Consider the following 14,734-nt stretch of genomic DNA (forward strand, 5'->3'; position numbering starts at 1 on the left):
GGCTTATTTAAGGATTTATTACAATGAGAAAAAAAAGAACCTAGAGGGAAGGAGTAAAATTCAAGAAACAAGAATAAATTATCAAAATATCAATAAATATAATTAATCATTGACTGTAAAAATTGTGCTTTTAGTTGTTTTAAAAATGTATAGCTAAAATTCTAGACAATAACCAGGAAAGTGGGAATAGGGAATTCAATGAATTGCTAAGATATGCCAGGATCCTTTATTATTTTATACTCTGTTTAAAAATATGTACTTGTATATACATTAGGAATTTAAAGATAGACAATAAAACAACTGAAATATAATTCAAAGCTTGCAAATTAGCAAAGGGAAAAAAGAGAAGTAAAGAAAACTTGATCAACTTAGTAGAAGGCAGGAAAGGAGAAAATAAGAAGCAAAGGAAAAGGCACATTTAACAAGCAAATATATCAGAAATTTTAAATGTGATCAATTAACTCCCCTATTAAAGGCAGACTTCTAGATTAATTTCTTTGATATCTGATTTAGAGGAAATCATGGACTTGTTCCTACCTAAAAACATGGCCTTGAAATATATAAAGCAAAAGCTAAAAGAATTACCAGGAGCAATGGATGAAACCATAGGCATAAAGGGAGATTTTATTATAATTATTTAGAACTGATACATCAAGTAGACAGAAGATTAATAAGAATACTGAAAATGTAAACACAAAGAAAGCTTGCTCCTATGAACATAAATAGAAATTGGTACCTGATAGTTAGAGAATGCTTATTCTTTTCTAATACACTGAATAATTAAAAATTGATTACATCCTAAGATCACAAAGGAAATTTTAACAAATATCCAGTAATAACATATAGGCCATATCATTTGGCTATAATGCAGTTAAGTTAGAAATCTGTAATCAAAAGATTTTTAAAGAACTTGAAAACCTAAACATATTCCTTAATGTGACTAAGAGGAGATCTAATTGAAACAATGGAATATAGTACCAAACAACAATGAAATACATGGAATGCAGTTCAAGTGGAACTTGAAGGGAATGTTACAGCCTTAAATGTACCTGTTAAAAATTAAGAAAGGTTAAAGGTAAATGAGTTAAATATGTAACTTAAGTTGCTAGGAAAAGAAACTCAAATAGGTAGAAGGAAGGAAATAATAAAATAACAGAAATTAATTAAATGGAAAAGAAGAAAGAATATGGTCAAAAGACCAAAAGCACTTTAAAAGACATAAAATTGTCAAATCTTTAGTGAAACTGATGATAAAAACAAGAATAGATTAAATGATATTAGTAACAGAAAAGAGGACAAATTATTAATTACCAATGAAGACTAGATTAAAAATCAAAAGAATACTGTGAATAATTATGTGCTAGTAAGTTTAAGTGAGGTGGACAATTTTCTTGGAAAATATAAATGACTAAAATTGACTCAAGACAAAGCAGAAATATAAGTACAAAGCTAAGGAAACTAAGTAAAAAACATTCCATGCAAAAAGACATCAGATTTAGACAACTTTATAGTGAGTTATATTAAACTTTCAAAAATCAGAGAATCTCTATTTTTTATGAACTGTTGCAGAGAATATAAGCAGCAAGGTAATAATCCAAATAATTTTATAAGGCTAGTGTAACCTTGATACCAAAACGAAACAAGTATAATAAAGTAAGAACTTAGGTGCAAAAACAAAAGTAAAATATAACCCAGTAGTATCCTCCTGTATGTGTATATAAATCAGACCTTCATAATCATGATTAAGTAGGGATTAGGAACGCAACATGTTTCAACATCAGAAAATTTACCTTAATTCTCCACATTAACAGATTATATAAAATAAAGTATAATCTTCCCAATAGATAATAAAGTCATTCTATAAAAATTAAACTTATTCATGATAAAATTTTTAGAAAACTAGAACTAAAGGGAATTTCCTTAACCCCCAACAAAGAGGCTCTACAAAAAAGCTTATTGTGAACATTTTTACTTGATACTGAAAGAAAAGTATCCCCTTTCAAGTCTAGAACAAGACTTATTCCATATCACCCCAGAACGCATTATGATAGAAATGAGATATAATTGTCAATAAAAATTAAAAATTGTCATTAATAAACAGTTTAACATTTAAAAAAATCCAGGAAAATCTGAGAGAAACTATTAGAACTAACAAGGAGAGGTCAGCAAATTCACTGGATTAAAAAAATCAGCATATAAAAGGCAAGAGCAGATAATTCTCAGAAACTCATAACCCAAGACAAATCATGAGAAAATATTAGACAAACTCAAATTGAGAGATTTCGTACAAAAACCTGACTAGTACTCCTCAAAACTGCTAAAGTTATGAAAAACAAGGAAATACTGAGGAGCTGTCACAGCCTGGAGTTGTCTAAGGAGACATAACAACTAAATGTAATGTGGCGTTCTAGATGGGATCCTGGGACAGAAGGAAGACATTTATGGAAAGTTTGTAATTTAATTACTAGCTTTGTACTAATGGTAATTTCTTCATTTTGACAACGTACCAAAGTTAGGTAAGATGTTAACATCAGGAGAAACTGGGTAAGGAATGTTTACACTATCTTTGCACCTTTTCTGTAAATAAGTTATTTTTTAAAAGCTATACTACTGTTGTAACCCCAAAATAACCAGTTAGGTAAGTAATAGGAAGAAAGACCTCCTAAAGTCAAATAAGATCTTAAAGGGAAAAAAATTACAATGTACTGTTGATGGCTGTAGATGACATGAATAAATGGGTAGCACAGACCATAGGCAAAGATGGGAGGTCTTGATAAAACGTTTTCGGTTCTCTTTAAATTTCTCTATGGATTTAGTAAAATGTCAGTCGAGGGCTAAGAATAGCCAAAGACACTTTTGAAAAACAAGCTGGGGCAATTGTCCTTCCAGATATCAAGATACTGTAAAGCTCCAATAATTAATATGATGTGTAAATGCATACAGATAAACAGATGGGCCAGTGGGACAGACTGGAGAGTTTAGGAACAGGTCCACTTATACAGAAACAGGACATTATGTCAGGAGAAAAATTAGATCCATACCACAGAACATACATAAAACTAAACCTAAAAACTAAAACTTAAGGCTATTATAATATCTTTATGACTTCAATGTGGAGAGGGATTTCTTAAGGTATAAAAAGCAGAAATCTGAAGGAAAAGATTATTAAATTTTACAGCACAAATATTTAACATTCTTCCATGACAAAAGATATTGACGCCTTTTAACCTTATATGGATTTTAGACTTATATTGAAGTGTGACTGGGGTAGGGAACAGGAGGTAATTCAAGCTGCAACACGATGTCTTATTCTCAGTTAAAGAAGATCACCCTGGATGCTGTCTAGAGAATATTGGAGGGAAGGGTTTGGAATGGAAGCAGGGAGTCAAATGAGTGGGCTAATATCTAGGGGAAATCATGGTAATTAGGACTATGATGCAGAGGAAAAACGGGACAAATTTGGGATGTATCTTGGATGTAGAGTCAGCAGGACTTGCTGACGAATTGGATGTTGATGGTAAGGGAAAGGGGAATCGAGAACAATTGCGAGATTTTTGGCTACTGCAACTGGTGCTGTTTATGGAAACGGGGAAAAGGGAAATTACTATTTGTTTTCAATGTTTTGAGTTGCCTATTAGGCATCCTGGTAGAACAGTCGGCTGTTAAGCAGATAGTTGGATATATGAGACTGGGCTTCTGTGGAGAGTTCTGGGGCAGAGGGAGCTGTTGGCATGCAGGTGCTATTTAAACCATACGGCTAGGTGAGACTGCTACCTAGGGAGTAGACGTTGATGGAGAAGGCTAGTGACTGAGTTCTGAGCCTTGGGAGGTTGAACAAAGCAGAAGCCAGCTAAGAGGACATGGGGGGAAAACCAGGGCAGTATAGTGTCTCTGAAAATAAGATAGTTTTTGTTATCATTGTTTGTTTTAATGAGGATGTTGAGTGTTACTGAAAGATCAAGTGAGATTAAGAACAAGTTTCCTAGCCACATGGAGAACTGCTGAAATTGCCAAGCAGTTTCAGGGGTGTGGAAAGGATGGAAGCCCGTGTGGCATGCCAGGGGGAGAGAATGTGCGGTAAGGCTGTTGAGTCGGTGACAGAAGACCACTCTGTCAAGAGGGCTTTTTTGGTGGGCAGAGGGAGGGAGTGCTGAGAAAAGGGGTAGTAGCTGGAGAAGCTCTGAGAGCATGTGGTATCTGATGGGAATGAACGACCTGGGATCCAGAGAAAAATCTGTGTTGCAGATAGAGGTCTTTGAGAAGGAGAGAGGGGATGGGGTCCCTAGATTGCATTAAAATCACCTCCTAAACCATAACCAGACTTTAGGATCCCCTGAGGAGCTCCAAAACAAACACCTCTCTGGGACCCTGGGCACCTGCAATGTTTGACAGCTCCCCCAGGGGATCCTAATGTGTGGCCAGATTTGAAAACCTCTGACCTAAGGGTAGTACCACATTCACTTCTAGTGGTGCCTCTAGAATTTCTATAGAAGCTCCTGGGGAATACTTTTCAAAGGTACAGAGCAAACACGATGTTTTCATTCAGATTTTATGTTTATGTGGCACTGCTGGGTGAGAAGAGGCTGCTGAAGACTTGGGGAGTTTCAAACATCCCCCACCCCAAAAGCCAGTAGTTCTTAATGTACCCAGCAACCACTGATTTATAAATATTTATACTTATTAAGTATAAAATTTTAATTTGGGTATCATGTTCTTTGTGCTTAGGTAACCTGCTTTTTGTAAATAACTGTATCTTATGAATCTTTTCCTTTAAAATTAAAATCTTACATTTTAATTGGCCACATAAAATTGCAGTGTATGGCTTTGCCAGAATACAATTTAATTCTTCCACAGAGTACATTTTTCTAATAAAAAATGATGCTACGTGAATATGCCTGCATATAATCTTTCGTACCTCTTAGCTTAGTTCGTTTCCCTTAGCTCCTGGAGAGTGGAATGGTTGGATCAAAGGGTGCATCAGTGAGCTTTTTGTAATTCATTGATTCTACTACTGGGAAAGAAATGCATATTTCTGGCCAGGAGATTCCAACAGCATGGACTGGAGACGGGAAAAATCCCTCCTCCATCTTCCTTCCCCTCATCCCTTTTCCCTAGAGGTAACCGGCTAACAGTGTCTTGTACGCTTTCCCAGAGGTTTTACCTGCGTGTGTGTTCATCCTTAACGAACAAATGAAAACACTTACCGGGTCGTGTCTACAAACTTCGGCCACTTGAGTGCTTGAATAACTCTGTTGAGTCCTCGGCCCTCGTTCGTCCCGAGCGGCGCTACCTCGTCGTTTCCCGCCGCACACGGGTTTCCTCACGCGTCTGTGTGCCCCGCACGGCCGACGGTCTGGGTGGACCACGGGGGGAACTGACCCAGCCTGTCCCAGGCGGCGGCGCGCGAGGCCGCCTCAGGAGAGCGTCCGCTAAACTGTGCTGGTCCGGGCTCTCGCTTTTACGTTTCTTTGGGAGTCAGGTCGTGAGTTTTGTCCCGTAGGTCTGTCAGCCATTTGTATTTTCCTGTGAATTGCCAGTTTCCTCCCTTTTTGCCCATTTTTCTGGCTTGGTTTGGTCTTTACCGTATTGATTTCCAAGAGGTCTTCGTTTATTAGGGAGTTAGCCCCGTGTCTTTCATGTGTCCCAAGCGGAAAAGTCTCGTCTCCCACTTTCTCGTTTGTCTTTAACTTCAACATACATATTTTTGTCCGCCGGATTTTCATTTTCTTAGACAAATGTATGGGGGTTTTTTTTTTCTTTTTCTTCAGAGGTTTTGCGTTTGGGAGTCGTTAGCGGGCCTTTCTCCGCGTCACCCCCCCTTCTTTGTTTGGGGGTCGCACACCCACTCCCCCTCCCCCTTTTCCAGACCCTTCCTCAGGGCCCCTAGCGTTGGCTCCGTTGACGTCAGCCTCCTGCCTTCGCGCCAAGCCGTCGCCACGGCAACCGCGGCCTGATTGGCAGGGCTTGGGGGCGTGGCGAGGGGCCCAGGGCGCGTAGCGCTGCCGCTGATTTGCCCGCGCCGGGGCCCCGCCTCTGCGGAGAGCCTGACAAGGAGTCGCGGGCCGGGGCTCGGTGCAGACGCCGGGAGCCACGGGAGGACGAGGCCGGAGCGGAAGAGTGGACATGTCCACCGTGGGCTGGTGGCGCCGCCGGGTGCCCGGGGCCGTGTGGGGGCACTAGACTGTGCGCGGGCTGCGCCGTGGCCGACCTGTTGGCCTGGGGCGGGGCGGTGCCTTGAGGTGCGGTGTAGCGAGGTGAGTCCGGCCGCCTCAGCCCGCACCTCCGCATCTGGACGGTGCGCGGGGATGGGACGCCGCAGGTTCGGGACCCTGATCAGCGGGCGGGGGCTGCCGCGCTTGCCGCAGCAGCGCCATTTCGCGCTGCCGGCCGGAGTCTGCGGTGGGGGCTCCCGTGCCACCTTTCCTGGGCGTAGTGGGGGACAGGGATGGCTGGCCGTCCTGGGCAGGGGGCGGGAAGGCCGCGGGCTCCTGTCAGCGCAGTCCGCTGGGGTGGGTGCCGGAGAAGTGGCAGGCTATCCCTAACGAGCGAGGGAAGGCTCAGCGCGCCGCCCCCCCCCGCGCCCCGCCCTCCCGTTTCCTCGGCTTGGTCGGGGGGCTGCAGAGGACACCCCATCCTACAGGGTCCCAGATTGGCCAGGTCCCCTCCGGCCGTCCTGCATCCTTGCCGGTCTTTGGGGGCGGGGCTTGCTTGCCGCAGTGGCGGTGGGAGGAGCTGAGGGGCGGGGCCGAGGGCCGTCGTGCCTGCGGGATGTTTTTCTCTGGGCGGTGACAGACTGCGGGCCCGCCCACCCTGGCGTCACGTTTGATTGTCGGATAAGAGTGGCTGCGCAGGCGTTGTTCTGATTGGTTGGTGCGGGCTGGGGTGGGGCCAAGGGCTGTCTTGACTGCAGGTCTCAGAAGAGATCGACTGGTTGAGCCCCGCCTACCTCGGCGCCATCTTTGATGGGGGCGGCTGAGGCTCGCTGCGCATGCGCGGCCTGGTGTCGGCTGGCTGGCCGCAGGGGCGGGACTGAGGGCAGCGGTGCCTCTGTTCTTTGCCGTGATTGAAGGCTGCGGGGGTCAAGCTACCTCACACTTTCTTTGCTGGTCACGGGCCTGGCTGCCGATGCTTGCTGCGGACGCTTGCCGCGGACGCTTGCCGCGACGTGCCACCCTGACTAGCGTAGGTTTTGAGGTCTGACGAGATTGGGCGACGGCTGGTGACTGGGGGGCTGTTTCATCGGCTGGGTCCATGTGGCCCAGAGTTTGCCGACACTGTTGTTGCTGGAGAGCTGTCTGTCCTGAGGGACAGGGCTACGGGCTGTCATTGTGCCCGCTGTTTCTCTTTGGTTGGTTTGGGGGTTGCAGAGCATCACCCCTTCCCCTGTCGTTGCCTTCCTGGAGTGCTTTCACCTTGGGATGTTTCTGGCAGCATCTTTTGGCTGGGGGGGTGGGCTGGAGCGGGGGGTGCCGCGCAGCCGTGTTTCGCAGGTGCCCTGTCAACTGGGCTGAGGGGGTGGGGCCGCGGGCCGTCTTTGAGGACCGACAGCGCTGCAGAGTCCTGCCCACTCTGATCCTGTGCTTGTTGGCCGACAGGTGGCGCCGAGGCTTATTGTGCAGGCGCTGTAATGAATGAGGGCGGAGCTGCAGGGGGCGGGCCGGGGGAGGGGCTGCAGAGCCCTGCCCACTCTAGCGCTGTTTGTTGGCCGTCAGGTGGCACCAAGGCTTACTGCGCAGGCGCCATCTTGAACGACTGTGGGGCTGCAGGGGGCGGGCCGAGGGTGGGCTGCAGGGGGCGGGCCGAGGGTGGGCTGCAGAGCCGTGTCCGCTCTAGTGCTGTTTGTTGACTGACAGGTGGCGAGCGAGGCTTACTGTGGAGGCGCCGTCTTGAATGACAGCGGGGCTGTCTGCTGGGGTGGGCCCAAGGGAGGGGCTTTTATGCTTTGTGTGACTAACGGGGGACTGCAGACCATTTCCCATGTAGCGCTGTGTACTTTGGCCTAGGGGTGGTAGCTGAAGCTTACTGTGCAGGCGCCATCTTGAATAACGGTGGTACTACAGGGGCAGCCAGAGGGAGGGGCTGCAGACCCTTGCCCACCTAGTGCTCTGCCTGCCGACAGGTGGTGGCCGAGGCCTACTGCGCAGGAGCCATCTTGACTGACACTGGGCCGGCTACAGGGGGCGGGCCTGAGGCCGGGGCTGCGGAGCCCTGCGTCCTTTGCTTGCTGCGCATGCACCCTATTGAGTGCCAGTAGGACTGCGGGGCAGGCTGTGTATGGCGTCCTGGGAGACGGAACCCACCCCGCCGTCTCTGCTGCACAGGCTCCAGGTGGACCGCTGCTTGCCGCTGCGGCACATCTTGGCGGCCGCGCGACGGCACCGTGTTCCTTGGAGGGCGTGCAGAGCTTTGTCCCTGGAACTGTGGGATGGGTTTTAACTGCGCATGGCCGGGGGTCACATAGGAAAGTGGGAATTTTAATAGATTTGGGGAAGGGGGGGATCTAAGTGAGAAGGCGGAGGAGAGGGTGGCAGGCTGTGAGGGCGGTGGGAGGTGACGTGAAGGAAAAGGCCCCAAGCCCGTAGACAGCCTGGAGAATGCGGAGCGCAGATGGTTATGAGGGAGGCGTGGCGTGAGAAATGATGGGACGGAGGAGGGTCTGGCAGGTGGGACGGGGCTGGGAGGGGTGGCCCCAACGGGGAGGGGCGGGGCGAGAGGGAGCAGCCCTGGATTCCTTGTTTGTGGGCGGGACCTAGTTATATATCCGCTCATGACTGATAGCGTTAACATAAACCAGAGCCATAGTCTTGAAGGTGCGTCCCCTAGGGGCCTCTGATTGATTGAACGTATGCTTTGAGGCACAGTGGGACTTGAAACGTAGTGTTGTCCACGGGGATCATGTTGACAACCTCAACTATTGTGTAAGGTTAAATAATGATACCATTATCTACTGGTAATGTTGATGCTAATAGCATTAAGATTGTAATATAAGCTAGTCTTTCATGCTACTTAGGGGTACAGCACAGTAAAATTTCTGGCATTTCATCACTGGCTATCGCATGGCAGAACTGGAGTTTTACTCACCTTTCTAAGGGGTGCCTATATCATTATTCCACAAGGTTTCCATGAAAAATGTCTGTAGATGTACTGTTTTCCAAAATGACGTTAGTTGATCTGTAATTGCCATGAGTTCTGAGGTTGAGTTCTCTGAGCCTCTGCTTTTTTGTGTGTGAAATAAGTAGAAAATAATGTTGTGGTGGGAATTAACAGAGATGCTAAAAGTAAGGTGCTAATAAGCACTGTATGAGGCACGTAATTAGCAGTAAATAATACTACCTTCTTAGCCATTTTTTCCCTCCAATTTGTACTTGCAGTGTGTGTCCCTTGCCTTTAGAGGGATGGCCATTGCAGCATAGCTAATAAGTGGGAGATTGGGGTCTTAAATAGGATTTCTCAATCCCAAGTCTTTACTGTTTTGCTCTGCTTATTAGAGAAGTTTCTGAGACACTCAGAGATTGGCTTGCACACGACTGACATAACCTCACTGGAAAACAGCTATGATTATAGCCAGGGTACAACATACACCCCAGTGAGCAATGCCAAGGGTCCTTCCACCCTGGGAGGAAAAGCTGTTCTTCTTGGTCTCATTTTACCTCTACCACTGTAGGAGGTAAAGATGCAGCTGTGTGGGGTCATTTCCAGCCTGGGAAATTCAGTAATTGGGAAGTAAGTTCAGTGTCTCACATTTTCTTTTCCTTCCCCAGCTTTACCCTCCTCTGAGACGACTTGCAAGAGGAAGAGGGACTAGATCCAAACGCTAGGTGGCGGTGTCCAGGTGAGCTGAATTCCCTCCTCACAGTGCCACACCCATCCTTGGAGTGAGCACATCCTTCCTCAACCTGACACTTTCCTACTGTACACGTGTTCCGTATGGCCACACGAGCACCCTGTGTGCTCTGAGAATGCACAGGCTCTTCTGGTAGATCATGTGTTCACCAAATTCTCCTTGGTCTTCGCAACATTCAGCTACTCCTTCAGGCGTGCCCTTTTTTTCTTATTGGGTGAATAAAGAAACATGAGAAATTCATTGATTCATCTATCAAACATGGCCCCAAGTGGAAAAGGAAGTGTTTTCCTGGAGCTCATAGTCTTTTGGGTAATGAAAGACATTGAAAAAATAATTGTGTGATTCATGCCTTTGAAAGAGAACGTTCACTTCAGGCAGTTAACTAAATCTGGGAGAGGCCATGTAGGGTCTCCCTGAGAAAGCGAGGGACATTAAGGCTGAGCCCTGAAGCGTGGTGGATGGTAGTATGTCGTGAGAAGAGCAGTCTTAAGGGAGCTAGGAGTCCAGGATCTAGTCTAGGCTAGAAGCCTAGAACAAAGGAAAGAAAAGAGTGGTGTTTGAGGTGAGAAAAAGGTAAAGTGGGGCTGCACTGTGAAAGACTTTGCAATCCATGGTAGGTAATTGGGCTTGATCTGAAGCACCATGGGAAGCCACGGAGGTACCTAACCATGGCAGCACCATGATAATCAGATTTGTGTTTTAAAAATATCATCTGGTTGCAGGGTTCAGAAGGGGAGGGTAGAAACAGTGGGTCCAGGAAGACCACCTCGGATCTGGGTGAGAGATGGTGGCTTGGGTTAGGGTCACAGAAGAGGGATAAATGAATTGGATGGATCTGAGAGAGGTACTGAAGAAAGGGACTCAGTAGGGCTTGTACTCTTTGTTCACGGTTTGCCGACTGATTCAGACCATACTCAGTGAATCATATCATGGGGGGAAGTGAGCAAAATAGCCAAATATTGCTCATTCCGTCAGCAAGCATTGATACTGTGCCTAATCTGGGACATGATCATGCTGGACTTCGGGTCTCCGAAAGTGAGTGACATAATCCCTGGTCTCAGTCTCTATTGAATGAGAACTCCAATTAAGTGGAGAGTAGGAAAACATGCTTACCAAGATTGGTGGCCATGCTGATGGCATATTACCACCCAGGGAAAGACTAACATGCTGTCCCAATGAGCCCCCGGGGGTGGGTTGGTTTTTTCTGGCCTTGGTGAATGCTCCAGACAGCGGTCCAGTGTCTGGCGCTCAAGTCTTTGGAGACTCAGAGGCCCTACTTCATCTGAGGACTCATGTTACATCAGTAGATCAACGTTAACGAAGCTAAGCCATAATGAATTATTGGTTTATGTCAGAAAATAGTGTGACCAAATACGACGTTCCTGTTTTCTCAATTTTGGTAATAGATTTATGGTGGGAGAGCACTGCCTCCGGAACCCAGATATTCAAAAGTACGCATGACCAGCACATTCTCTCCCTGTAGGCAGACCTACATGGGAAAGGAAGCCATAGTGAGAGCTCACTTGGTGAGTATAGAATCAGAATGAGAGGATGTGGAAAAGCTCTGGGAGCCCTGGCCTGTGAGGTCGCCTGGGGATACCATCTGGTTGCAGTGAAGCTCTTGCTAGGGTCACCAGGACACCAGAAGCCCCTTTGCTGCAGCCCCCGCCCTCCCCAGTCTCCATTCACATTAGGTCTGACCAGAGTAGCATGCGCTCTCCTATAGATGGTTAAATGAACCATGCTTTGTGGTCTGCCTTTTCATGCCCTCACCCCTTTAAAAAAAAAAAATCTGATCAGCCAGTTACTGATGTAAATATTGGTCGGATATGTCCTACTGGCACAGAAGAGGTTTTATCTCTTTAAAGTAACTCTTTTTCTTGAATCATTTGGGGGCTGACCATAAAACTAAACTCTTAGTTACTGTTTCCTCTTCTTTGAAATTTTTGGGGAAATTCCTCCAGAATGGACAGCAATAAGGAACTTTTGCTGCAGAGTGGTAAGTGCTCAGTTTATATAATGGAGGCAAGCCCAGGGCGGCGTGGCGATTGTCTGCGAGGAGCCACCTGGGAGTCCCGAGGGTGGAGTCACGGCTGGTATGGTAGGGGTAGTGGTGGTTTACTTCATGCTCACATCCCCCTGTGAAATTGTTACCCAAACAGCCTCTGTTGTCCACATGTACCTGTTCATGGTTGACTGGACCAGACTGGACGCATCAGCCTAGAGCAGTGGTTCTCAAAGTACGGCTCCTGGCGTGCTTCCTGGATGGCTGTTTCCTGGGGAGCCACAGACCTCCTAAATACCCACCCCGGAAAGGCTGGTGCATTTCTCCCAGGCACCCCAGGCTTGAGAACCACACCCTAGAAGGCATCGAGCTGTAGTGTGCACTCGTAATGTCGGCGTGGGGGGTGAGCAGAGGCACGGGCTGGCCCAGCTGCCAGTGTTGGGTACCTGAGCCGGGAGGTGAGGCGGGCCCAGGCTGGGACAGCACTTTCCTCCACATGGTGCTGAAGGAGAGAATGTCGGTCTGCAGAAAGAGGCAGGAGAAAGGAGCAAACGAGCAGAGAAGAGACCGCACACCCTGCTGTCCCTGAGAAGCGAAGAAAGTAACTTCCTCGGTTCGTGACTTTAAAGTTCTCAATTCCAGCCCCCTTTAATGAGGTAGGTAGAATGAGAGAGGGGCTGAATCTAGGTGCACCGTGATGAGGCACCAAATTAAGTAAGTAGAAACGGGCTTGGAGAAGAGACCATGAGCTTCTCTCACTCCTGGTGGGATCTGGGGAACCTGAGGTCACACAGGGGGCCACAGAGTTTCTTTACCTCTCCTCACACATCCAGCCACATTTCCAGCCACCACTAGTTCCTCCCAGTTCAGTTGAACACTTGACCCACTGATCCTTCGATTGAGGCCAAAGACCCCCCCCCCACTTGTGGCAGGGGTGCCTGATGACTTCCATCTTCGTTTCAGATGAATTAATTGTGAGACCGTGCTTTTGTTTTCTATGCATTTTTATGAAATAGAAGTAAAGGGCTGTAAAATACTCAGAATGGCATGAACACCTCCACACGGACCACAGTGGCAGCACTCGTCCAGCAGGCGGGACCACTGCCCTGTGGTTGGAGGCTAGCTCTTGCCCGAAACTAGCTGCATGCAGTGCTTACGACGCACACGTTTCATGCTTAGACGTCCCGTGTATTGAAGAACAGGTCTTTGGAGGTTGAAGAACAGCTGGAACCCCGTAAGCCCCTCTGCCGGGTGTGGAGGGTGAGACCTTTTTCTGACCAACTGTCCTTGTTTGTCTCCTCTCCTTCCCTCTCCTTGGAGTTGGTGGCCTCCCTTGGCCCCTATGACCAGAGTCAGGCTGGGTCCCTGTGCGTCCCCGTCCTCTGAACGTGGTCAGACATTTGACTTTTAAAATCCTGCCCTTGGCTACTACTTGACTCACGCTGGGACTCGTGCTGCAGAGACAGTGTGGAGGGAGATGTGGGAGCTTCAGTAACTAGGGTGTGTGAGAGCCCACCTCCAGGCCCGGACACAAAGCTGATGGGTTTGCCACGTGGCCAGAATTGCGTGTGAACAGTGAGACCGAGAGGACAGCTGGCAGTGAGGTCGGGGTCTAGGTGTGGCGCCCCTGCAGTGGTGCTCTGGCCCAAAGGCTGTGTGTGGGGAGTGGAGGACTCCACGGGAGCACTGTGAGTGGTCGGAGAGGGGGAGCCACGCAGGGGCGGGGGTGCAGATGCGCGGTGACTGGCACAGAGAAGAGGACGGACAGACAGCAGCTGAACTTCCAAATTTATATTCAGTTTTTTTTTTCTGATGGTGAACTTAAAATGACATTCTAAGTTGAAATGCAAAATGAAGTATCTTTTATTAATCATTTATTTTTTCGGTTTTCCCCGCTTTACGCATGGTCTTCATACAAGTTTTTATGGAAGTTTTCTTCCAGTTTGGTTTTGTATGTACTTCCATACGTTTAAGTACCTATGTAGTTTTTTGTTTTTTGTGTGTTTTTTTTTACGTAAATGAGATCATGCCCAATTCACTAATACTTCAAACTCAGGCTACCAGAGTGAAGTATGTGGGGTGTTAGGCAGTAATATTTGGTTGTGGGGGAGTGCGTGGCGTGCCATCTGGCGAGCTCATATCACGTGCCCATCACGTTTACAGTCTCCATTATATGCGTGTTTCTGTGTGTGTGAACGTAATACTGTGCAGCTATTTAACAACATCTACAATAACTTCTGTATAAATACATCTCCATCTGCAGCTTTGCTTTCTAAAACTTCATTTTATTCCGTTGTGTGGACTTCCTCATTGTTTTCTGTGTACATATAAATGAGTATATTTGCAGTAAGAATGCCACACATGCTGTATAATTTTATGCCCTTGTATTTTCATTTAATGCTTTAAACATTTTTTACATTGGTCATTTCCATCAAATGTAAATAAACTGGTATATCCGTAGAATGGAAGACTGTGGCCTTTAGAAAGAATGATATAAATCTATATGTACTGGTTGGAAAGATGTCTATCAAAAATTACTGGGTTTAAAAATACACACAGAACTCCTGGTATGATCTCATTTTGGTAAAAAGATGTTATATGTACAGACTTTAAAAGGTTTAGTATAGGAACAAATGTGATCAATGGATGTGGCTTGCAGTTTCTACGTTGGATAATCTGTAATGTTTGAATGTTGTACTGTCTTGTATGTTTGTAATCAGAAAATAAAGCTACAAAGTTTCTTGGCAACATGACTTAATGTTACATGACATTTTCTTAAAGATTTTATCTGTTTTCATTTCTTCTTGCATGATGAAATTTTGGAGGAATGCTGTCTTTTGAGGGCAATGATTTATTTTTCTGAGAACAAAGTATGTTTGTCATTG

At 46.6% G+C, this 14,734-nt stretch overlaps 1 protein-coding gene across 1 annotated transcript in view; it reads left to right on the top strand.

Annotated features, from left to right (window-relative positions):
* The first annotated feature begins 6,057 nt into the window (after positions 1-6,057).
* The window catches only part of ZIM2 (zinc finger imprinted 2), a 129,286-nt gene continuing 120,609 nt past the window's right edge, over positions 6,058-14,734 (top strand). Inside the window, exons 1-2 of the mRNA XM_059904439.1 lie at positions 6,058-6,254; positions 9,762-9,832. The gene's annotated coding sequence lies outside the window, so the exon portion shown is untranslated. The remainder of the gene's footprint in view (positions 6,255-9,761; positions 9,833-14,734) is intronic.

Source organism: Balaenoptera ricei, chromosome 19 (genome assembly GCF_028023285.1).
Source record: "Balaenoptera ricei isolate mBalRic1 chromosome 19, mBalRic1.hap2, whole genome shotgun sequence".
NCBI classification, from domain to species: domain Eukaryota; kingdom Metazoa; phylum Chordata; class Mammalia; order Artiodactyla; family Balaenopteridae; genus Balaenoptera; species Balaenoptera ricei.